The sequence below is a fragment of the Rattus norvegicus genome, chromosome 3 (genome assembly GCF_036323735.1).
Source record: "Rattus norvegicus strain BN/NHsdMcwi chromosome 3, GRCr8, whole genome shotgun sequence".
Taxonomy (NCBI): domain Eukaryota; kingdom Metazoa; phylum Chordata; class Mammalia; order Rodentia; family Muridae; genus Rattus; species Rattus norvegicus.
In genome coordinates, this window is record NC_086021.1 from 117205537 (window position 1) to 117228918 (window position 23382).

The 23382-nt window shown below is 41.9% G+C and overlaps 1 long non-coding RNA gene across 1 annotated transcript in view; it reads right to left on the minus strand.

Moving 5' to 3' along the window:
* Positions 1–22898, minus strand: part of LOC134486420 (uncharacterized) — a 74208-nt gene extending 51310 nt beyond the window's left edge. The window contains exons 1-2 of the long non-coding RNA XR_010065287.1: positions 22219–22898; positions 7985–8112 (exon numbers count right to left, since the gene is read on the minus strand). This is a non-coding gene — a long non-coding RNA (uncharacterized LOC134486420). The remainder of the gene's footprint in view (positions 1–7984; positions 8113–22218) is intronic.
* Positions 22899–23382: the final 484 nt, after the last annotated feature.

Below are 23382 nucleotides of genomic sequence, written 5' to 3' on the forward strand. Positions count from 1 at the left end.
CTCAGGACAGCGGGCTGCAGAGTGTAAAGGAGAGGACACTAGATTTGGGAATGTGTAAACAAATGGATACTTTTTAAACAAATGTGAAAACGGTTCATGAGACAGCAAGACTACGGGAGGGATGAGGGATGTAAGGTTCAAAGGCTCTGGATTTTAGCTGACCTGGTTTAGTTGCATCTCTGGGCCAGTTAGTACTGTCTCTTTGGCTAGGTGGTTGATTAACTTTATAACTCAATATTCGAGTTATTGAGGAGGACAATAAAGCAGCTACCTCATGCTTTGCGGTAGAGACTTTAGAAGTGTAAAGTGTGGAACCATAGTTGGCAGACAGTAGGGATGCTATGATTCAGAATAGGCGAGGAGTGGGGCATAGGGCAGAAGAGGCGTCAGGAGTCAATCCTGCGCCTATGCACCTCTCATGTTTTTTAACGAGAACAGCAGTGCATGCAGTCAGCTTCTGCTTTCATTGAACTTGCAGTGCTGAGCTGCTGAACAATTTGCATCTTGAAGCCAGACCCCTGGGTTCAAACCTCATAGCCTCGGTGTGGTCATGGGCAAATGATCTGTATTCTCTGAACCCCATTCTTCTCATATGTAAAAGGGGCATAGTCACAGACATCCTTTCTAGGGTTGGGGTGAGGATAGATTGACATCACGTATGCCAGCAACAGGAAAGATACAATGCTAGAAAAAGTGGGAAAGTGGTCGAGAAACTGAACAGATACAGACACCAGAGCGATGCCACTCAAAGACCAAGGCGCTGTCCCCACTACACTCTATTGTGTATCTTTTGTTACTATGTGCCGATCACCCATGAAGTCATGGTTCATATCTCTTTATCCACAAGTGCATCGCCAGCACCATCTCCTTCACGACAAGCCAATACAAATTTACCAAAGTGAACAAATAAACACAAATGCTGCCCAGGATAGGACTCTTAAACAGGGAGAAACTAGAACCTGTTCCAGGAGCTCAAGTAACAGCCAAAGAGCATGATTTTTCCAAGGTCCCCTTGCATCTCAGAGGTGAAGCTGCATAATTTGAGGCCTTGGTCCTTTGCCAGGACAGCACTGTAACTGATGCTCCCACTGTGGTGAACCTACGGGCTGATTAAGAGTTTATGTAAATGTTGAAGCATTTGGCAGCACTCCTTCCTCTCTGATTCTGACATGATCAGGGCGGGAGAAGTTTTCAAAGAGCTTTGAGAGAACACCCACACCCAGCGATGGAAACCTTAGAAGAAAGGACCACAGAAGAGCACTCCTCAGCAGGGATTAGGGGATCCTGAACAGGTTTTCAGAGGCATATGGCGGCAAGATGTCAGTGTGAACTTGTTTCTCTGACGGAATTTGAAATGCTTTTAAGCAGACGGTCCCTAAGCAGCTTCTAAGTGGAGAGGATAGCGTTGCCAGTTTATAAATAAGTGGAGGTTTGGGGGCAACTTCTTTGTGGGTCCTGAGTAAGGGTGAACCTTGGGAAGTGGAAATTCGGCCTTGAATTAGCAGCCTTCATGCTTTTTCTACTTTGTAGACAAGCAAACAGGAGGCATGTGAGCACTGCATGAGGAGACTGAAGACATCTGGTACTCTTACCTAATCCTGGCCTTCTGACCTTGTCTCTGAGGAGGAGACTCTTAGGTAAAATATTAACTATTCTCCATCAGTTTCCTCATTTGCTCAGTGAGACTAGGCAACCTTTGTCCATTCTTTTACAAAACGGACTCTTAGCTGTGGTTGAGCTCTGTCTGTTTGTCAGCCCTTGTATGACCTGTGAGTTTTCACAATCTGCTAGGAGACACAGATAATCTAAACATTTAGGCTGGGAACATCTGGCTAATAAAGGTGGCGCTGGGATTTGAACACAGGCTACCTGGCTTTGGAGCCAGATCTAATGGGCATGCTGTACTCTCCTGCCTCTAGGGAGATGGAACATGTCAGACAGGGCCTGAACTGAAAGAAAGCCCAGTTGTTTGGTAGCTGACCAGGATCTCAGCAAGTCTTCAATGGACAGGAGAAAGACACAGTATCTACCAAAGGGTGACAGTTTGTGTTCACCATAATTCTTCCCCGAGCTTTGCATTTTTATGACTTAGTATTAGAAAAGGTAACTGCATAGACCCTGAGCCTGGAGATATAGATAGGCTGACATCCAGGCTTGACAGCCTGGATTAATTCCTGATTGAAAAATCTCTATTCACTTTAAAAACAGGAGTGTTAAGGTTGTGGGGTTTGCATTTAGATTATACTATATGTGTGGTATATGGTAACAAAGCAAGTTTCTTTCTTTCTTTTTTTATCACAGGTCTAAGAAATTAAACGTGTTTGATGCCAATCATATTATGAGAATGTCTTGGATATATTTTTCTTTGGAATCTTTAGATAGCCTGTGTTTGAGGTTGAAAGTTTGAGGTTGTTGTTGTTTTGTTTTGTTTTAGGTCAGGGTAAATGATAGCTTTCCATTTTCACTTCCTACGGTGTGATCTATTTTCCTTATCCTTTAGTCTGAGGCAAACTATCATTTCTAGTGTTGAAGTTAGAGTCTGAGCCCCACTTCAGTGATGATCTGATATGGACATGGAGCGTGTGGCCAAGGGGTACCATGCACTTTTCCTGGGCACCAGTTTTGTCTGATCTTTAGGAGTTTGATGGACTCAGTTAACATGAGAGCTTCTATCCAAGACATACAATTTCAGGGTAGCCAGAAAACAAATCCTTGGAACCCATAGGCTCGCTGCAGATACATATCAGAGAACTGTGGCACACAGTCCATCCAGTTAGAGCCAAGAAGAATGGAAACTGTGTTGAATGACAAAATAGTAACCGCACAGATAACCTGAGGTAGAACTGTGTGAGCTGAATTAATGGAGAAGAAGGAAATCGGTGAATGACTCCTGGATGATTTAAAATCAGGTGATGGTTCAGACATTTGGCAGGCATCCAGATAAAACTTGGGTGCTATGGCTATACCAGAATAGCAATAATTGTTCAGGGAAGAATTCTACATTGTAAAAGAAGGGGAATTGATTGGTTCTTGGTTCCTATTCATGATGGGATGATAGTGTGATTGGACCTTGGACCATAATGTGGGCCAAAAACTGTAAGTATACCCTTTTGTTTAACCTTTGCAACAGTCCTATGATATAGGGGACTGGTGGCTCCCTCTCACCCTTTTGGTTTTTTTTTTTTTTTTTTTTTTGGCTAGGCTCCTAAGTTTCCTGTACTCTCAAATGTCTCATCCTGGCTTCCCTGGTGGGTCCTGGAAAATCTTTTGATCTAACTGGTACCAGAAAATTTTATTCACTGTCCCGTTTCTTCTACTTGCAGAGGTGTGTGTGTGTGTGTGTGTGTGTGTGTGTGTGTGTGTGTGTGTGTGTATTTAGGCCAGAGGAGGACATTAAGTGTCCTGCTTTGTGACTGAGTCACTATCTTATCCCCTTTGAAATAGGGCCCCTTGAGAATCCAATGCATGTTGAGTTTTGGTTCAGATAACTGGCTAAGGATCTCCCTTGATCCAACCCTTTCTGCCTCCTTTAGAACTAGGCCTATAGATGCACACAACTTTGCCTGGCCCTTATGTTGTTCTTCAGGATCTGAATTCAGGTCCTCGTGCCTGCACACCAGGCTTCTTCCTCATTGAATAATTTTTTTAAAATTTTATTTACATCCATGTTCTGCCTCTGTGTACGTCTGTGTGAGCCAGTGTGCCTCCTCACTTTCTGGTCCTCTTAGAGGGACTTCTCCGACAAGTGTTAGAATTTCAAGGGTGAACTTGTGGGTCCCTCACAAGTATGACCCATTTATAGACAACTACTGGTATTCTGGGATAGAACCTTGACCTTTTATCATTTTATATTCATCCAATAGTGTGATGTCTACCAAGAGCTCCTTCTACTTTGATTCCATGTTCTTCAACTTTTCTCTCAGTGCTGGGTAGGTTGTCTGTCCCAAGGATCTTACAGATATCATCTAAAGCTTTTATGAGTTCTTCCATGAGGCCACATGAGGTGGGAAGACAGTATTCCCTTTTATTAGATAACAAATGTAAGACTTTGTTTTCTCAAGGTGTTGGGCTACAGAATGAGAAACATCTGAACCACCCTGCTGTTCTGTCCTGTCCTTCCTTTTTTAGGGGTCTAGGGGTCTGTTGAGGTCAACTCAGTGATAGAGTGCTATAGAGGGCAATCTCTTCCACCTACCTTACTATAGATTACTTATAGGGTCTAGTACACACCAGAGAGTGTTTTCAACACTGGTGGCCTGAGATGGCCCTTGTGTCAGTAGACCTTGCAGTCTCCCAGGGTAGTTGGAGCTAGCAGTATGATAAATGGTCACATTAAGGAAGTTGTAGGTAGGATAAATGAAGCCCTATTTAGTGAAACTGTGGAAGACATATCAGAAGAAGTAAAAATTGAACTATGACCATATGTACCAAGGTCTGTGGGGAGAGAAGATTTCCATGAACTGCTAATAAACATTGGGAATTTTCTTATGCCAAGGAGGTAGTCACATTTAGTTGGTATATCAGGGCTGAAAGAGATAAAAGAGGAAGATGGAAAGCCAAATTTAAAACTCATGATTAAAATTAAAACAAACAAACCAACAAACAAACGAACAACCTAAGCTCTCTGTCTTTTGCACCTTGAGGCCTTGGAGGACCCAGCTGAATGTGGTGCATTCTCTGAGCCCTGACCGATACCAGCAAACGAGTGGGGACTTAAAAGATGGGTCACCAAGAGGCAGACAGACATGAAGCCTCATTGCATGAAGCACAGGTTGCTTTTGCAAAGTATTCCATGAGGAAGAATCACAGCCAGGGATGACTTGCTTCTTGTCCAGCATTCAGCAGGCACCACCCTCCTTCTCATTGCACACACATTCCACAAAGACTGCCCTCAGCGATGACTCAGAGTCATTAATAACATGACCACTTGTGCAGCTCAAAGATTAGACAGCCACACGCCAAGAGCCTGTTGTGTTGAAGTGGCTCTGGGTGGGAGGTATTCTCTTGGGAGACTGGGGCAGGGTCTGACTTGCCACGGGAGGTTTGCAGACTCTTCAGACTGTGACTCACGAAGGTCTGCAATGAATAAATAGCCCTCTCTGCTGTGACTGTTGACAGCATTGGTGACAGCTTACCTTTACAGTTGCCAAGGAGAATTGGATTGATTTTTGACAAGCATAACTTTTCTAAGCACCCTGGCCCTGCAGCGGGACCACCATGAGCAAATGCCTTACCAAATCCTAAGGGTGATGAAGGAAGGGTCAGTGTTTGGGGTCAGCCAGACAGAAGACCATATCTCTCCTGCCAGCCAAGGAAAAGAAGGCAGTGTTGGGTTTCCAGGGCTGGGGGTAGGAGGAACCTTCACATGCATTCTTTCTCTGTCTCTGTCTCTGTCTCTGTCTCTGTCTCTGTCTCTGTCTCTATCTCTGTCTCTCTCTCTCTCTCTCAAGTTCTATAAAATTCAAAGTTCTAGTAAGAAGGCAAATTATCCTTTTTTCAGAGGTACCTATATGTTTAGGACTTATTTGGTGACTAACAACAGGGAACTCTGACTACCAAGACATCAAGATGTTTAAGTCCCAAGACTGAAAAGTTGAGGGATAAATAATTGAAGGTGAGAACAACAGTTTAACTGTGTTTTGAATGGCAGGGACCTTTTGTCTTCTATACTTCTGTAGGTCATCTAGTCTTCTGCCTCCTGCCCCATGGTGGAAGATGACTGCCACATTTCCACATATCATAATTATAATGGTGAGAGGACCGGCGATGGGGAGTTTAACTTGACTTTTTTTTTTGATGGATAAGAATATTAGTGATTAGAAGTAGTGTTACCTGTCTACTTTTAGGATCTGAGAATTCTTGGGAATGGAATGCCTGGCAAATAATTGTAAAGAACTGTGACCTATCCAGACTGATCTTGATTTACCTCTTCTAGGAGGAGGTATTTTAGAGTCTTGAATAGACTAATACTCTTTTGGCAAGGAAGAAGGTAAGAGAGAAGGTTTTAGAGTCAGGGGGAGGATTTCTGCCTAACCCTAGGCTCAGAGCAGGTGGCCTTTCTCTATCACTTTTCCCACCTGCACAGTATACTTCTATGCTGAGGTATCTGCTTTAATTCCCAGAGTGAAACAAGGATGACTTCATTTGTTGGGTATCAAGGTTTCCCATTAGATATTTAGTACTGGATCAAATGGCCAAGCTTACAGTTGTGGCTCTGCTCCCCAGGAGGTTGCTGAACACTCAGTAGGACTTCTGAGGAGTAAGCCTTGGATAGTTTGCCCTGCCATTGTGTGACTAAGCTGTCAGGATATCCTTTCTCTAGGCATAGACATTTTTAATGATGTAGGTTTGCTGTAATTTACTGTATGACAACATAATTCAATTAAAAATAATAAGGAATGCTTGCCCAGAGCTTAATAAATTGAAGTTCAACTGGACTCAGAAAGAAATGGAAACTTAAAACTTCATTATTTATTATACTAGCAAAAAACGCCAGGAAACAATCCATGTGGAGTCCTTAGCCTAGTGTATGACACACAGTGTCTAGAAAATGTCGGTGATCTTCACGATCTGCTTCGTAAAATCCCTTTCCGTTCTCATGGCTTGGCCTGTCACCTTCCTTGAAAACACATCAGTACAAGATGGAATGAGAACCCGTTTTCCTGGGTCATTCAGCATTGCACTGAACATTTTCTTTCCTTTTTTTTCCTTTTTCTTTTGTCTCAATTATTATGGCTTTAACAAGTAACATATTTTTGTGCTAATGACATTGGCAACTTTTTTGATCATCTTGGAAAAATGAGAAATATGGTAGCTACTAGTGAGAATAAAGAACATGGGCAGAAGCTAGGGTCTGGCCACAGTGGATGACATTATGTAGTACTCTGTATTGACTTAGAAACCTATAAAAAAAGGTCGAGGCCATGACAGTGAGACAACACCGGCATGGGAGCAAACACTGCAGGGTTTACCAACAATTAACCTTGAACTTTATAGCATCTGGAAGAATGACTATATTCTAGATGGCAGTAAAAATCCTCTAAGGGAATAACCCCTGTGTCACTTATGAAGAAATCGACCTATAGACATAGACACGAGATAAACATTTTCCTTCTCTTGTCTGCAAAGCTTCATAAAAGCAACTTTGTGTTAGAACCAAACAGGGTATTGAGTGTCAGTCCCTTCGATATGAATATCTTTTTGGATTCAGCCACTTAGAGGATTCAGTCTTAAGCAAGAGGCTCAAAAAATGTGTTTTTGGTGTGATATGATTGTGTGTGTGTGTGTGTGTGTGTGTGTGTGTGTGTGTGTGTGCGCGCGCGCGCTAAGGGACATGAGTGGAGGTCAAAGGACAGTTTTTTGGAAGTTGGTTCTTTTCATGAGTCCTGGAGATTGAGCTTGGATCATCAGGCTTGGCAACAAATACCTTTACCCACTGACTCATTTCACTGGCTCCTAACACAGAAATGTAAAGTTAGGACAGAACTTTATATCTAAAGAAAATGAGTACAGCTTTATTCATAATGACTTTAAATAGAAATCATCTTATATTACCTGCTATCTGGGGAAGAATGTGGTAAGTTATGATTTGTCCAAGGAAGGGAATATGTTGATGAGTTGCAGAAACTTTGGAACACACACACACACACACACACACACACACACACACACACACACACACACACACACACAGAGCATATAGCATTCTAACTGAAAGAACACAGTATACATTTGTCTCTTCTACTGTTGTGTTAGGAAATACATCAAAAGTTGTTTGGGGTTTTTCCTCCAGGCATTTGGAGTATAGGAAAGGGCTGTTTCCCCTTTCTTGTTATGTTTTCAGTCTTTTACAGCCAGATGAATAGGGCAGTGTTTAAATACCTTAGACAGCTTGCTTTTGAGTCCTGCCCCCTACTGGCCTGTCACTTGGGCTCTTTGAATCTCAGTTTTCATGTGCATCCTGTGGGAGAGTGTTTATTCCTACCTTGTAGGATCAATGCAAACGGAAGATAATTTAAGAGACAGGCTTGGCGCAGGCAGCCCCTTCATGGTGAGTGCACAGAGATTCCAGCTCGAGTTGCTACTTTCAAGCTACGAAACTTCCCAGTAAATCTAGAAATTATAAAAAGAAAAAGGTTGTCTATTCTCCTGCCTTAGATCCATCAAAGATGCACCCACAGGGTTGGTTAACGTTTTTTTTTTCTAGTTCTTTATCGCCTGACTACTAAAAGCATTTTAATTTGGAGGGTCTCTTTCAGCCTAGGCTGGCTTTTAGTTGAGGATGACCTTGAATTTCTAACTCTCCTGTCTCCACCTCCTCCTTCTGAGTGTGTATGTGGTACTGTGTTTGATTTATTCTGTGCTTGGGATTAAATTAATGACCTAGTGCATACTAGACAGGCAGGTTACCAGTACAGTTACATCACCTGAAAGCCTTTTCAAAAACAAAAATATCATTTTACGTGTATGAGTGTTCGTCTGCATGTGTGTGCACCATGTCAGTGCATAGTGCCTTGGGAGGCCAGAGGGATATTGATTCTTACAGATGTTTGTGAGCTGCGATACGGGTGTTGAGATTGAAAATTGGTGCTCTGGAATGGGTGCCAGTGCTCTTTGTCCCTGATACATCTCTCTACCCATCTTCTAAAAGCCTTCTGAGTGAGAGTGCTCTTTCAAAAAAATAAAAATCTAGTTTTCTTTTAAACCCATAGGCCCCCCTACCGACACTTAGCATCAACTCTCAGCCTTCAATACATTGTGGAGACCACAAACATCGATCATTTGTGGATCCACCAAACACATTTCATTTTTCTGCATATAAGGTACTATAGTAGTATCAAGGAGTGAGTGGATTCAATGTCATATTGCTGCATAATGAACTACCACCAACTTAGTGACTTTAAGCAGCAGTTACTGACATTCTTATTGTCTCTCCCTACACAAGGGAAGTACAGCACACAACCATGAGCACTAGGATACGAATAGGCAAAGACTGATTCCTTTCAGTCTTTCTCCCGCTAAAAGGAATCTCTCCTCCCCATCCCTGCCGTGTGTGTGTGTGTGTGTGTGTGTGTGTGTGTGTGTGTGTGTGTGTGTTAGTAGTGAACTTGAGCATACACATTCTGTCTCTTGAAGACTTTCCGTGTGTTGTCTCTGCCATCGTTTCTGCTTGGGACCTTCTCCCTTTGATCATGACATGAAGGCTGCTCCTCTAAGCTCTACATCCTTGTTCAAAGAGGCAAGGAGGGGAAAGGGCAAAAGACACCTGTCAGCTAAGACAGATTCTCTTCATCAGTAAAACAATAGGTTCTCAGAAGCTGTACCCTGGACTCATCGCTCTCATTGGCTTTTTTCCACCTCAGCCATATCAGCAGGCAATCTAGATTGTGGAGGTCAGAGAGAAACACACACACACACACACACACACACACACACACACACACACACACACACACACAGAGAGAGAGAGAGAGACAGACAGACAGACAGACAGACACAGAGACAGAGAGACAGAGAGACAGGGGTACACATAGACACACAAATGCCCATTGTTATCACAACAAAAAATGCCAGTCTCAGCCCTTCAAGCTTTCAAGGCCCGGGAACACCAGCAAAGGCAATGCGAGTAAGTTACAAAGCTTGAACAAGAAAACTGTGTGGTGCATGGCCCACAGCAGGGCGTTCAGGTCACCTCTTTTCTCACTCTCCCTGTTTTTCTTCTACGTTGCTCCTACATCTGGGTTTGAATGTTCTAAACACAGCAGCGTTTCCAGAGCTAAGCGCCCAGACAAGCAGGCAAGTCTGAATTCAGAACTCAGAGGAAAGTTTATGAGGGAGGAATGTAATAGCCCCAGCTGGAGCGCTGCCAGAGCACCAGCAACTGCAACACCCTTATTTGCTCTGGGGAGGAGCAGCTTGGAAACTTTTTATGAGATTCCAGAAGCAGCAAGGTCATTGGTTTTACAGCCGTCCTGCTCCATTTGTAAATACAGCCTTTGAATGATAATGTTTGGGCTCCTTGACAAGAGCGAGGCTGGCAGTTAATTCCTCTGAAGCAGGGGACAGTAGAGTAAGAGATGTTCTGCTCTATAAGTTATGCAGAGTAATTTTAGACCCCAACAAACAGTGGTGATGAACCATTCCTCTTTTCAGAGAGCTTAATTTCCAAATGGCCTCTCCATAAATTTCCTGGTATGTATCTGAGGCAGGTAATCTGATTAGTCAAGTCCCAAAAGAAGCAACATGTGTTTACTGTCATGCTCATTTTTCCAGCCAGCTGCAAGGGTCCGGAGGAGGGCTCTTGGTTAGGCCTGTTTGTTGTGATACTGTCAAGGCCAAGGAGGGGGGCTGTGTCTTTGCCAGGACCCATGTATTCTTTCAAGTCAGAAAACTTTCTCCGCTGACACCTGGTCCTCTTTCTAACTCCTCGCTAGACCATGCTTTCTATTACCGAGAAAGTTTACTAAATAGAGCTGAGGAAACATTTGGCACCATTGGGCCAGGTGCTAGGTCTTATGTGACTTGTGGTTGACAGTGGCAACAGGGTCATTCCACCACTGGGATCCTGTTCTGGCTAGATGGCAGCAGCAGAGTCAGAGTCAGTGTGTGCACACACACTCTGAGAGTACAGTGGTTAAGGTTCTGGTGTTTGTTGGATCTGAAATTATTCACAATACCTTGCAGTCACATGGGGCAGGATAAGTCTTAAGTTTCTCCCCCCCTCTCTCTGTGTGTGTGTGTGTGTGTGTGTGTGTGTGTGTGTGCATGCACACATTTACACGGCAGGGGGTAAGAGACTTTATTGAAAGCAAAGGGTTTAGTGGAAAGTTTGTTTGAAGCAGATAGGAACTGCCCAGACACCTCACAGGAGGCCAGTTAAAAAGCTGTTCTCTGAAGACCTTGATAAACTCTAGACAAATATCTTCTCTGTTTGGGCAACTAGAGACTCCCCTTGTGGTGGCACCTCACTGCCTGATCACCTTAGGAGAAGCCAGTTCCAGAAGCAATCATTTATTGCCTTTTTGTGAATATAGACAATTATGCTTTACTAACCTATCAACATGTAAATACATGGATTGCAGAATGTTTCTACTTAGTGAGTTGCTGACCCATGGCAGTCATATTTACTAGAGTTACAGGGTCCTTGGCCACCACAGAGACCATTGACTTTAATCCTCACAGAACCCAACATCTTTCAAAATTAAAGTTTTGCCATCTAAGGTGCACATATAAGATTGAAAGATGTTCAGCACAAATCATTAATTATGCATTACTACTAAACTCCCATGCCTAAAATATGATATATGTTAATATCATTCATATACTGCAATTAGACTTTGAATAGTATAATTTCTCTGTCTTTTAAAGCAAAGTATAACTATGTTAAACATAAATGTTTAATGCATATATAAATTCTGCACGTGAACATGTATGCATTTGGCCTTTTCTTGGGAGTCATTTAGCTTTTTTGAGACAGGGACTCTCACTGAATCTGGCTTACCAGGGCACCCCAAAGATTCACTTGTCACCACCTCCCCAGTGATGGGATTAGAAAAACATGTCCCCACACCTGTCTTTTTCTTTTTTTTTTAACCTTGGTTCTGGGGATAGAATTCAGGTCCCTCTGTTTAGAAGACAAATACATTATGGATAGAGTCTTCTTTCTGGACATTATATACCTGATCAGTACCTGGTTAGTTAATTATCTGATTATTTGTGTCCTAAATTATCTGGAGATTGATATAGAGGAAAATATGTTGTCAGTGTTGTCAGCTAGCACAGGAGACAGTCCTTAGGTTTCCCTAGACAATCTTTTATTTTCATGGGGTAAGAGAAGACCTAACTAGTAAAGATGTAAGAACAGAATGTAAGGAGGAAAGGGTTGCAGGGTCAGCAAGGTGGTAGGTAGAATATTGCATACTGTGAGAAGCCCTGGCTTTTTCCTGAAACTTAATGCCAACTTCATGCTAAATGACTTCAGTAAATGTTTCCAAACGATCTTTTACAGGCTTCCCAATTATTATTGCCACTCTGTTAAACTAACTCAAGTCTGTAGAAATGTCTTACTGTCAGTGAAACGTCTGCTAAACTCCCAGCTGGAAGTAACCATTAATCTCCACATATTCTCCACACATTCTTGTTTTATACTCAAATCAGAGCCTCTAGTTTATCTGTTTATCTATCTATCTATCTATCTATCTATCTATCTATCTATCTATCTATCTATCGCCATATCCATCCATCCATCATCATCTAGCTTTTTGTCTATATGCATCATCCTGTGCTAGACTCTATGATTTATGCCACCCAAGTGACTTTCTTGTGAATTTTCTTATTTAATTATCATAAGTTCTATCATGCTAAAGATAAAGATGGAAACATGATGCTTTTGTAGATTCATAAATTCTGACAACAAATCAGAGTTCTATGAAATACCCAATATCCAATAATTTAAGAGAGTTAAACTAATTAAATTAAACTAAATACTCAACTTATCTTTGTATTCAAAGGTCTATAATGTGAAGTAGAAAAGGCATGTGGAGATCTTAGAAGCCAAGGAAAATGCATACTTTAATAAGAAGATTAAATTGTTTTAGAGTTTTGGGCATCTATGTGTAGCTGACAGATCAAGGGTGAATAACTTAAGTGCCAGGATGTGGCCATGTCTCGGCTGAGCTTTCAGAGTCTTTGATGTTATTGGAGAGAAGGAGCAACTGCTAAGAAAACTATTCTTCCAGAGGGCCTAGGTTCAATTCCCAACACCCATATGTTAGCACACAACTGTCTGTAACTCCAGTTCTAGTAAGTCCAATGCCTTTGGACTTCCTCAGGCACCAGATATACTTGTGTTGTATACATGTTCATGCAAGCAAAACACCTATACACATTTTAAAAAGTCACCCAAATTTTGACCATCAGCAACACCAAGAATGTTGAAGCAATAAGTTCTTGAACTTCTTTAGGTGGCTTAACAGATTTTTTTTTTATTAAGAAGCTAGGAATTCTCAACACTTTTCAGTAATTCATCCTGCATGGAGTAAAACATGGAGGGACTCCATATATGTATCAGATTCAAAAGGTTACAGCATTAATTTCTGAGGAAGGATGGCTGGCTGGCATTGAGATGTATATAAAATGTCATCTTTCTGTGGCTCTGTTAAGCTTTGAGAGAGGCTGAGCTGCAGCCTTGGCCTTCAGACGTTCATGCTGTACTGGTGTGGCTGGCTTGTACCAGCTGTGTGCTGTTAGTCTTTACTCTTTGACTCCATGGATACCCATCTCCTTGCTCTTAGGAGAAAGGCCAACCTCCCTGGTGAAGCCCATGTGGTCTAACCCTGCCCACCTCTGCTCTACCCTCCCTGAGTACACTAGTCTCATTTAGTTCTTTGACTATTTGAAGTCTTTTTTTTGGTCACTCATGGGGTTCCTTGAGCTTTTCCTTCAGGCAGTTGTTAGAATACATTTTCTCATTGTATTAGCACAGTATCTTCCTCATTTGTACTTTGCCTGCTTTGTTCCCTGTTGGTACAGGCTTAGCAAACTGACAGGTTTGCTTTTGCTAACATCAGCATTTAGTGCTTGTCGGTTGTTGAGGTGGACAAAAGAATGCATCTGTGAATGTTGGCTTTCTGGTGAGCTTTTAGACTGGCTGGATCAACATTCAACTAGGAGGGATTTTAGATGGACATTTATCGGACAGATAGAGGACTTGATGTCTGTGATTCCTTCCAGGCCAACGAGTCTTCTCCTTCAAAGAGGCTTTTTGTCAGTTTGCTTTAGCCATTGCTTTTGTCTTTATTGGAGAGAGAGAGAGAGAGAGAGAGAGAGAGAGAGAGAGAGAGAGAGAGAGAGAGAGAGAGAGAGAGAGAACACTGAACTTTAAGCTTTAAGGTGATGCAGAAAGACCAGGAATCCCCTAGAAATGAGGTTGGTTTCTCTGCTTGCCTTACTCAAGTGAGGCCTCCTTTGGAAAGGAGGTGGGGGTCCATTGTGAATGTCAAACTCCTGGACATCAATGAGTTTTGTATTTTCCAATGAAGGTTTATGATTAAACCTCAGTAACTCAAATGCACCATCCGTGAAGAATGCCAGCTCCAACTGGTAATTCTTGTTTTTTTTTTCATCTCCTCCTCCTTTATTTAAAAAATTCCCTGCCACTGAATTTCTCAGACCACAGGCAGGAGTGGGGGGGGGGCATTTGCATTCTGATGACACAGAAACACTTGCCCATGAATGGAAGCCTATTCTAATGACAATAGAAGGGAAAGACAAGCATCTGAAGCTAGAAGGGCAGGTGGTCTCTATAAAGAGTGAGGACCACTCTTCCTTACTCAGAAAGGCTGGGGCAACAGTGGCCTCTACCTGGAGATGGAATGAGTTTCACCAATACCTTAAGCTGTGGAAGCTGGCTGCTGGCTGCTGGCTGGCATTGTGGAATTAAAAGGTAGCATATTGAAATCTACAAACCGTTTCTGTACCCCCACTTGACTTTCCTACTCTTTCACAGATGATGTCATCAGCTTTTATGTGGTACATCAGCATTTATGTGGTACTCTCATGGTCTCCTGTATTATTCTAATTATTCCCAACAATGTTGTCGGGTAGGTTTTACAGCACCCACTTTTCTGGTGGGTAAACTGAGTTTACAAGAGTTTTGTAACTTGCCTAGTACACACCATTATGAGGTACATGAACCAGTATTCTAAAGTCAGGTTTGTTGGCTCCAAACCTTCTGCTTGCCACTGAGTCTAATAGAAATCCCAGCAAGGTGTAGAGGTCTGGCCCCTTCTTCCCATGGGCCTTCTCTCCAGGAAAGGTATCGAGATCTCTGTGCTTATCAGTTCTACTGCTATGCTACTAATTTCTCTGTATAACTCAGGGCCAATTTTTCTTCCAGAGAGGCCATTCCCGGCAAAGCAATGAGCTGTCTTCCAAGCCCTTCAGACTGCCATGATAACACCTCACCCTCACAGACCAAAAGCTCTGTTTTAAGCCCAGAGCAACTGGTTAGCCTGAACGGGTAAAGCGACCTAATACTGCCCTAATGAAGAGTTTGAAAGTCCACTTGGGGCTTGAAATGTTTTTTTGGATCGGTCTGATGGGTGAAAAGACTTCAGTCACTATATTCAGATGAGAAGGGCCATCAGAATGGGGCCAAATACTTGAGCTTTCTCTTTGAGGACATGACTGAGCTGAGATGTCCATGGTGAGGTGGGCATAGGAAGAGGGAGGGGCTTTCAAGACAAAGTAGTGAGGGCTCAGTCCTTTTTACAGTTTGCTAGCTGATGTAAGACCATTACTGCTTAGATAATGGACGTCTCAGATGTCCTAGCAGGTGTCTCCATTGGTCCAGAGACAGAGGAGGAAGATGCTGCAGCTTCTAAACTATGAGATTCTAACTCTCTGGTCTTTCTCCTCATTGCTTTACCCAGAGAAAAGGAGTTAGCCTAAGGCATCTGGATGTGTTCCTACTGACAGTTTTATCTCACTTCACAGTGTCTTATTATTATAAAGAACAAACAAAACCAACCAATCAACCAACCACCCCCTCCCAAAAAAACCTTATTTCACATAGGTAATTGAATAATCACATGTGGACTTTTTGATATCTTCTATGAATAAAACATTTCCTTTGTCAAAATTTGGATTATAATACACAGGTCACAGTTTTCCATTTCTTAATATAGCAATGTCATCTTTCCAATGATGAAAACAATTCTCTTTTACTGGACTACATTTATTTACTTGTGGTGTGTGTGTGTGTGTGTGTGTGTGTGTGTGTGTGTGTGTGTGTGTGAGAACGGGTGACAGCCAGAGGTAAACATGAGATGTTTTCTCTTGTCTTTGCATCCCCTCACTCCACTGCCTCAGGCCTGTGCCTGTCTTTTTTTTTTTTTTTTTTTTTAATGTGGGTTCTTGAGGATCAGGTCCTTGTGTTTGTATGGCAAACAATTTATCAACGGGACCATCTTTATTTATCAAGTACACACTCCCACGTGATTCCTTTAGTGAGTCACTCACTGTTGAGAATTCTGGTTGTTTACTGATACTTGCTATTGTTAGCACCACCAGAGCAAAGCTACTTGGCTGTGTGTAGGACACATCCCTAGGACAAATGTTCAGAAGTCACATTTCTACCCTACTTTTGGAAATGTGTGTTCGAATCCCTCTTTAGGCAAGTTGTACTGATTTATGCTTTGTCCATGGGTGAGCATTTTCTCACACTTCAGCATTAACACAGAGCTCTTAACTCCGAACTTAGTAAAATGTTAAAAAAATGGACAAATTTGTCAACAGGAATTTCAAATTTGACAACAGAAATTTCAATTTGGTGAACACTTACAATGTATAAATAAGGTATTCTGCAATCTGAGATAACATCAGTGTAGCCAGCCATTCTTTTCTGTCCATGAGAGATTAATTCAGGACCCTTCTGAATATGAAAGCCTGTGTCTACTCAAGACCCTTTTAAAGGTACAGTGGTTGAACAGAGCAAAGCAAATCCTTCTGCGCTATCTAAAATTGTGCTAAGATTAAAGTACCTATCACAACACTATGTGACCGGTTGTTACATTTATGTTTAGGCAAGGATGACAAGAAAGTCTTTGTATGTTTAGTGTGGAAACATTTTTTAAGTACTTTTAATAAGAAATTTGAATGCGCATATCTGTCTGTATGGAGGACAGGTCATAGCAGAAAGACCAGCAATGGTCGGCTAGAAACTCATGGCATAGTAGGTGAACTGGTTGTGGACAAGCAGTATGTGTCCTGACAACACTGACAGCCTAAAGCTGAAGATGGAAGGCCGGGTCCTCAGTTCTTCTCTTAGAGATGTACTGCTCTCTGGCCCATGGTAGCTATCGAGGCCTTTGAAAGGGGGACTGACGGGTGTGTGTGTGTGGATTTGAGTTTTTGGAAAATCCTTCTGGCTGTACCTTCTTTTGGCTCTTCTCTTGATCATATGTTTGTTTTGCTTCACTCCAGCAAGGAAGGAAAAAAAAAAAGACAGGCTGAAAGCCTGGACAGAGATGTGGAAAGTTTGAGCACGTTTTCCCAAGTTCTTTTAAGAGGCAAAAAATCCTTAATTGTAAATTTCTATGTATTAAATTTTGTTTTGAAGACATTTGAGAAAGATAATAATGAAATTTCTAATAATCTCATCCACTTCTATGGTTTATAACTGCCTCCTCTTCTTTCCTTCACACAGAGAACACCTCCAGAGCTGTTAGACTCTCTGGCCATGACTCATGGTATACAGGCCCACACAAAAGCAGGAGCCTTGCCTAATTACGACTTTCAGTCTCTATATAAGCAGATCTACTTTTGGGCCATGGAGATAACAGACATGCAATTAATCTGGAAGGCCAAAAAACATGACAAAACAACAAAGCAAAAAACAAACACTAAGAAAAAAATCTCACAAATATGAATGCTTAAAAACAATTCTTCCTTTCTTAAGTTCACAGTAAGTTCCTTTCTTAAGAAACACAGTAAGTACACATCAGACCCCATGAACCTGTTGTCAGAACCGAAGTTTCCTTGTAACAGGCCTCATCTCTTCCACATTGTTACCAACACAAAACCAATCCCAAGTTTATGATTAGTCCTAGAGCTGGGCAGATGGCTAAGCAGTCAGTATGCCTTCTCCTCTTATATATGAGCTGGCACTTCTTACATGGTTCCTAGCACCAAGTTGGAAAAGCTCACGGGACCCCACACCATCTTCTGGTCTCTTTGGTCACAAATACACTTATGGTATATACCCACATAGTCACACAGGCATAGCCATAAAACATCTGTATTTTTTCATCAGCTGTTTCTAAAAACCAAAACTAGCTTTACCCAGAATTCTTTTGTTGTACTTAATTTTTACTGATTGTTCTTATACATACTGTCTTAGATATTGGCCTGGAGTCATTTCAACTCTTCTATTAAATGTAAATAACAATAAAAATTGGAGGAATCTAATCCTTAAATACAAGAATTTCTAATAGGAACAATTTCTGGTGTCATAGTTCATTCAGTAAAATGGGTCAGTCTTCAAATTCTATTTTTGTTAATGATTCATCTATTGATCTCTGCAGTATTAATTAGAAACTATAAAGAAATATCTGAGTGATTCTTGTTCCTTGGCTTCTGCTTAAGGTAATCTCAACTGTCACTCCTTAAAAATGCTGACAAATTCTACCTGACACCCACCTCTCCCTGAATTTTTAATCTCTCATACTGTTAAAAAAAAGTCTCCCCACCCCAGGTGCAGTTGGAAACTCCCCAAGTTCTCTTAAATCTTGCTGCCTCAGAACAGGTCTATGATATCTCATTGAAGAATAAACTTGTAGGGGACATCAGCTCATCCAAGGCCACTGGCTCTGCCCTAGTACTATGATCACAGAGGTCTTAGCTCAGAATTATGATCCTGTCCCAGATGATATTGTTGATGGAGGACTTAAATTGCCCAAGTTGACCCTTCATTTCAGATTCAGTGAAATATGAGGACTCCAACCTCACAACCTCCACCCCAAGCCATCCTTTTTAATGGACGTGTCAGGGGCTTTCTGTTTGAAAATGCAATTTGTGTGGACCGACAGAGCATGCTCTGAAAGAGGAGATGTTTACCATGAGCAAAATGGAAGTTGCTGGAAAGTCCCTGCCTATTTAAAGTCCAGGGGCCTGACATCTAGATTAAAAACAAACTTAAAAAAAAAAGCCTTTGTGTCCACAGAGAGGAATTCAGAGAGGAGCCAAAGCATGACCACAGAGGACGAGTGGGGTCTTGTCAACCATGGCCCAACCACAACTGTCAGTGTTGGAGAGGACAAGGATGTGATGAGAAAAGGAGATGTATGTAAGTATTTAGGAACTGAAGTCCTAACAGTTGGTAACAGCAACGTGAGATCACTTTTGGGTGTGGAAAAAGCAGGCAAATGCAAAGAAGGAAATTTACTTAAGAAACTTCCTTTCTTAGTTGCAGTATCAACGTAAGGATCTACAATTACAAAATGTGTTCCAAAGGTTTACATGGGTAAGAACACTCAAAGAATAGATAGATAATTTAAATAACTTGTCTATGACATACAAACACACACATAAACATATATGGAGACTATCCACACTGAGTAGATCAATATACTGTATACACAAGTCGAGGAGAATCTCCATTTTCCACAGTTGGAGCAAGAGGGAGTTTATAGATAAGTAAATAGCACTTTTCCTTAAAAAAGGCAAACACTGACCCCTAAAATTGGCTATATGGAATGTTATGAGAACAGGAAAGAGTGAATCTTAAGATTCTTTTCATTCTCGCCTGTTACCTTAAACATTAACACTATCAGCACATAGTACCAATGCTCCGTCAGGCTTTTGGTCTCTAAAGAACATTACTAACTTTTTTGTTGTTGTTGTTGTTAATTTTGACCTCTAAAGAATCAGCACTAGAAACTCTCTGAAGAAAGTACAAACTCATCCATTTGTTCTTGTTTCTAGATTAAGAATAGTGGTCCAGTTTGTCTCTCTCAATCTGGAGCATTTCAGAGCAGAAACAGAGTGAGCTCAGAAGAACTGGCGGGCATGGGGTGGTGGCATGAACAGGGCATAGCTTGCTTTTTTGGTCTCATAAAAGATCAGGGATTGTTTGACAAGGCAAAAGAAAACCATTAAGGAGGTTTAGACTACACGGTGACAGGATTGGATCTGTGGTTTTAAGATCACCCACGCTGGCTGCTTCATGTAATTAACATATTGGAAGGACCAGCGACATGAGCTCAGCCTCTGATTAGGTCTCAGACTTTTCCCAGTTCCCAGACATTGGACAGGAATACACATGGGGGAAAGAGTTAAGGGCATAAATAGCTTTACATGAAGTGCGAGGTAATTGGGTCTCTTTGCAACTCTGAAGCCAGTCTGGAAGAGGAAAGTAATATATTTCAAGACAAGGACGGTAAGAAATTATAGATGGTGTGAGCGTCCTTGCTAGTGCCGACTGGACTCGGTCGCTGCTAGTAAACATCAGGACACTGCACCAACAGCGTAAAGCTCATTCATTTGTACAACTATCCAGTGATTTTCCAGTGGATGAAAAGCATTGTACCAGCTTACAAGGTAGTCATAGTGTCAATTGCCTCCTAAAGTGGCTAGAAACAAAGATTAGAACACAGGAGGCAGAAGTCAGAGTTCCCGACAATGAGATCTGAGAGGAAAAATCAATGAACGAGTGAACAGGAAAACAATTTCAGTCAGTGATAAGAAGTGGGAAGGAAATAAAAGAGTGTTTGTTAGAAGGGCCTTCGTAAGGGTGTGGGTCTGTGGGCTGTTCCGGGTAATCGGGCAGCGTTTCGGGGAAGGTGACTTTTGTACTGAGATAAGAAACAGTCATAATACAGGGGAGGGAATGAACCTGCCTCACAATATGCTTGGAAAAGGACGGGGACGCTCTTGTGATTGAAGGAACAGAGGAGGGTAGAGGCGCGGAAGAACAGGCAAGAGGAGAGTCATCACAGGCTTAACAGCCATTTCACACGGCTCTTGAATTTTGTTCTAAGAGCAGCTTGAAAGCACTTGAGGACTCTGAACAAAGGAGAGTCGAGCATGTTGAGGAGAACCAGGATAATGTCGGGATACATAGCACTGAAGTTGACAGTGCAGTGGTCCACGGGAGGAAGGCGCTCCAATAGTGTCATAGTCATGTGGTGGTGAAGCCGAGGTTTCAGGGGCAGCATATCTTTGCAGGTCATGGCAGCAGAGCCAGTGCTGTGCCTCATGGTTTCTCTAATCTTCTGGGGCTGGAGAAAAGGCTGAGTGTCCTGGGCAGGCTCTTAAAGTCATGTCGTTTGAAAAAACAAACAAACAAACAAACAAACAAACAAACAAACAAACTGCCTTTACTGACTAACTACTGAGAGATCAGAGAACCACACCTAGAAGGAAGGGAAGCCTAGGACACAAAACCCTGTCTCTGTCCTCCCTTGTCATAAGCAGGTCAGCTCTAGCTTCAACTCGCACATTGCCTTAGCTGAAGAAAACTCTCGTGTCACAGGCCCCAGGCAGCTTACAAGGTAGTCATAGTGTCAATTGCCTTCCAAAGTGGCAGGGAAGTTTCACTTCCCATCACGCAAACATTTCTTACTATAATATTTCTTCCAGCAGAAAGTGGGATGTTTAGAAACCTTTGAAATAGAATTTTTAGTGAAGAACCAAATTGCAACCTGAATGACTCAGTTTTTTATATAACTTTATATTTTCACATTTCTTTATAATAATACCCCCAAACCAGTGGAAATACAATGTCTGAAGATACGAAGATATAAGGATGCTTAAAAGAGAAACCAAAGGTGGGGGCTGGGGATTTAGCTCAGTGGTAGAGCGCTTACCTAGGAAGCGCACGGCCCTGGGTTCGGTCCCCAGCTCCGGGGGGGAAAAAAAAAAAGAAAAAAAAAAGAGAAACCAAGGGAATGAGGCTGGTGGGGGAGTCACATTTCAGCTATCTTTTGGCAGCTGGAGGAATCAGGACAGGGAACATAAATCATCAACTTATGCATATTCTACTCCTATGCTTTATTTTTTTATGTATACATATTTTAAAATTTGCAATGATTCCCCAAGAAAAATAGAAAAGGAAAAGAAACCATGAAATATTTTTTAAAAGTATTGTTTTCAAGGCATTCCAGTTGCCCTGGATTGTTCTCTGGTCCAATTGTCTGATATGTGACCTTCAGAACAGGAAGCACATGATTCTGTGTTTCACAGGGCACTGACCTGCCTCAGGGTTACAATGCTCTGAAAATGCTCCCCTCTCCCCCTCTTCCCTATGCTAGTGACCTTGACCAGGTTATTTCCCTTGGGTGGTCTTTAGCTTTGCCAAAGCAAAAGGAAAAGCAATGGATACCTGAACCACATTCTTCGCTCATAGCAGACATGAGTAGTCAATCACCCATGTATTCTCTATAAATTAGAAGTGTTTTGAACATAGACTTTGGCAATGGATTAAAGACAACAAGAGCTGGTAAATCTGTGTCCTTAATGCTTCATATTTAAAGTCCTTTCCCATTTGTTCACCTTTTCTGACCTTTCCTGTCCATTTTACATTCAACGTTCCTTTAATTATTTTGTGGGGGCTCTCTAAAAGAATGTCTCATTTACAATGACCCACAAATCGTCATGTCTCAAAGCCAACGGGCACTAGACTGTCAGTAAAACCTGGCCAGAAGGCACTGTTTCTCTTACCTTTATGCAACCACATTTCAGATCTAGAATCCATCAGATCATACTGTGAAGTACTAAGCCCGTTCAGCATGTTAGTCCATACAAGGACTGGGCCCTACTTTATGCTGCAAGCTTGTGGAAAAAATGAGAGAACTCAGAAAAGCCTCTTGTAGAAGTGACGAAAAGGGAGGTGGGGTCAGGATTGCAAGACAATGCTGCCCCAAGGTCTGAGTAATAAGGGGGTTAAAGGTCACAGAGACCGGCACGAGGCAGATTAAGGAGAATGCCCACTCAAGTTGTTTCTCAAGGCTGCAGTTTCTCAGCGATTAACTTCGCCGAATGAACTAAGGGGCTTTGTTTATTCTGCGATTCCAAGTCATTTGTTTGAAATTTATGAACAAGAACACAAAAACCCAGAGAGGTATTTTGACAGGCGAGCACTACGCGCCCTCTAGTGGCGGGACATTGGTAACTCGGGCGATCCCTGCCTTGTTTGATAGTCCGGGATTCCAGACACATTGTTTTTCAAATGTTTAAATGCTACCAAGGAGTTTTATGTAGTGTTATCAGTTTATAAGGACCTCTAAGCTGTAAAATAACTCGTCACATTAAAAAAATTGTAACCACAAAGATATGAGAGTTCGATGAGCCGGTGGTGTGACCTTCAACTTTAGTTTTCTCTATTCCTTTCTGTAGCTTGTCTTTCTTGTAACAATACGCTTTAGATATCTGGGTTATCAGTAGACAACCTCTTGTAACTTTGGTCTTTCATTCAGCACAATGCCACTCACAACTGGCTTTTAACATGCTGTTGCTTGTTTCTCAGTTGTGAAGGAATACCACACAGTAAAATTCTGCAACTCAGTAGAAAGATCGTGATTTTACTCCTAAAGATTGAGTCAGTTATTCTAGGAACAGGTCCGTGAATTGCTATAGGTGTCTGTGTTCCATTGCAGTGAACTGGAAACTGCATGTGCCAGGAATTCAACCTGGTGCCCTGTTAAATCGTCATTTGGTATTGGCTCTGCTTCATAAGACACTGATTTCTATCTATACACTTGAAGGCTGACTTTTTCTCTCTCATTTTAGGTAACTGTTTTTATAAGGTGATATCTCTTTAACTAACTTGGTAACTCTGAGTTGATGTGGGACTTTTAAGTACTTTCTCTAATATACCAAGCACAC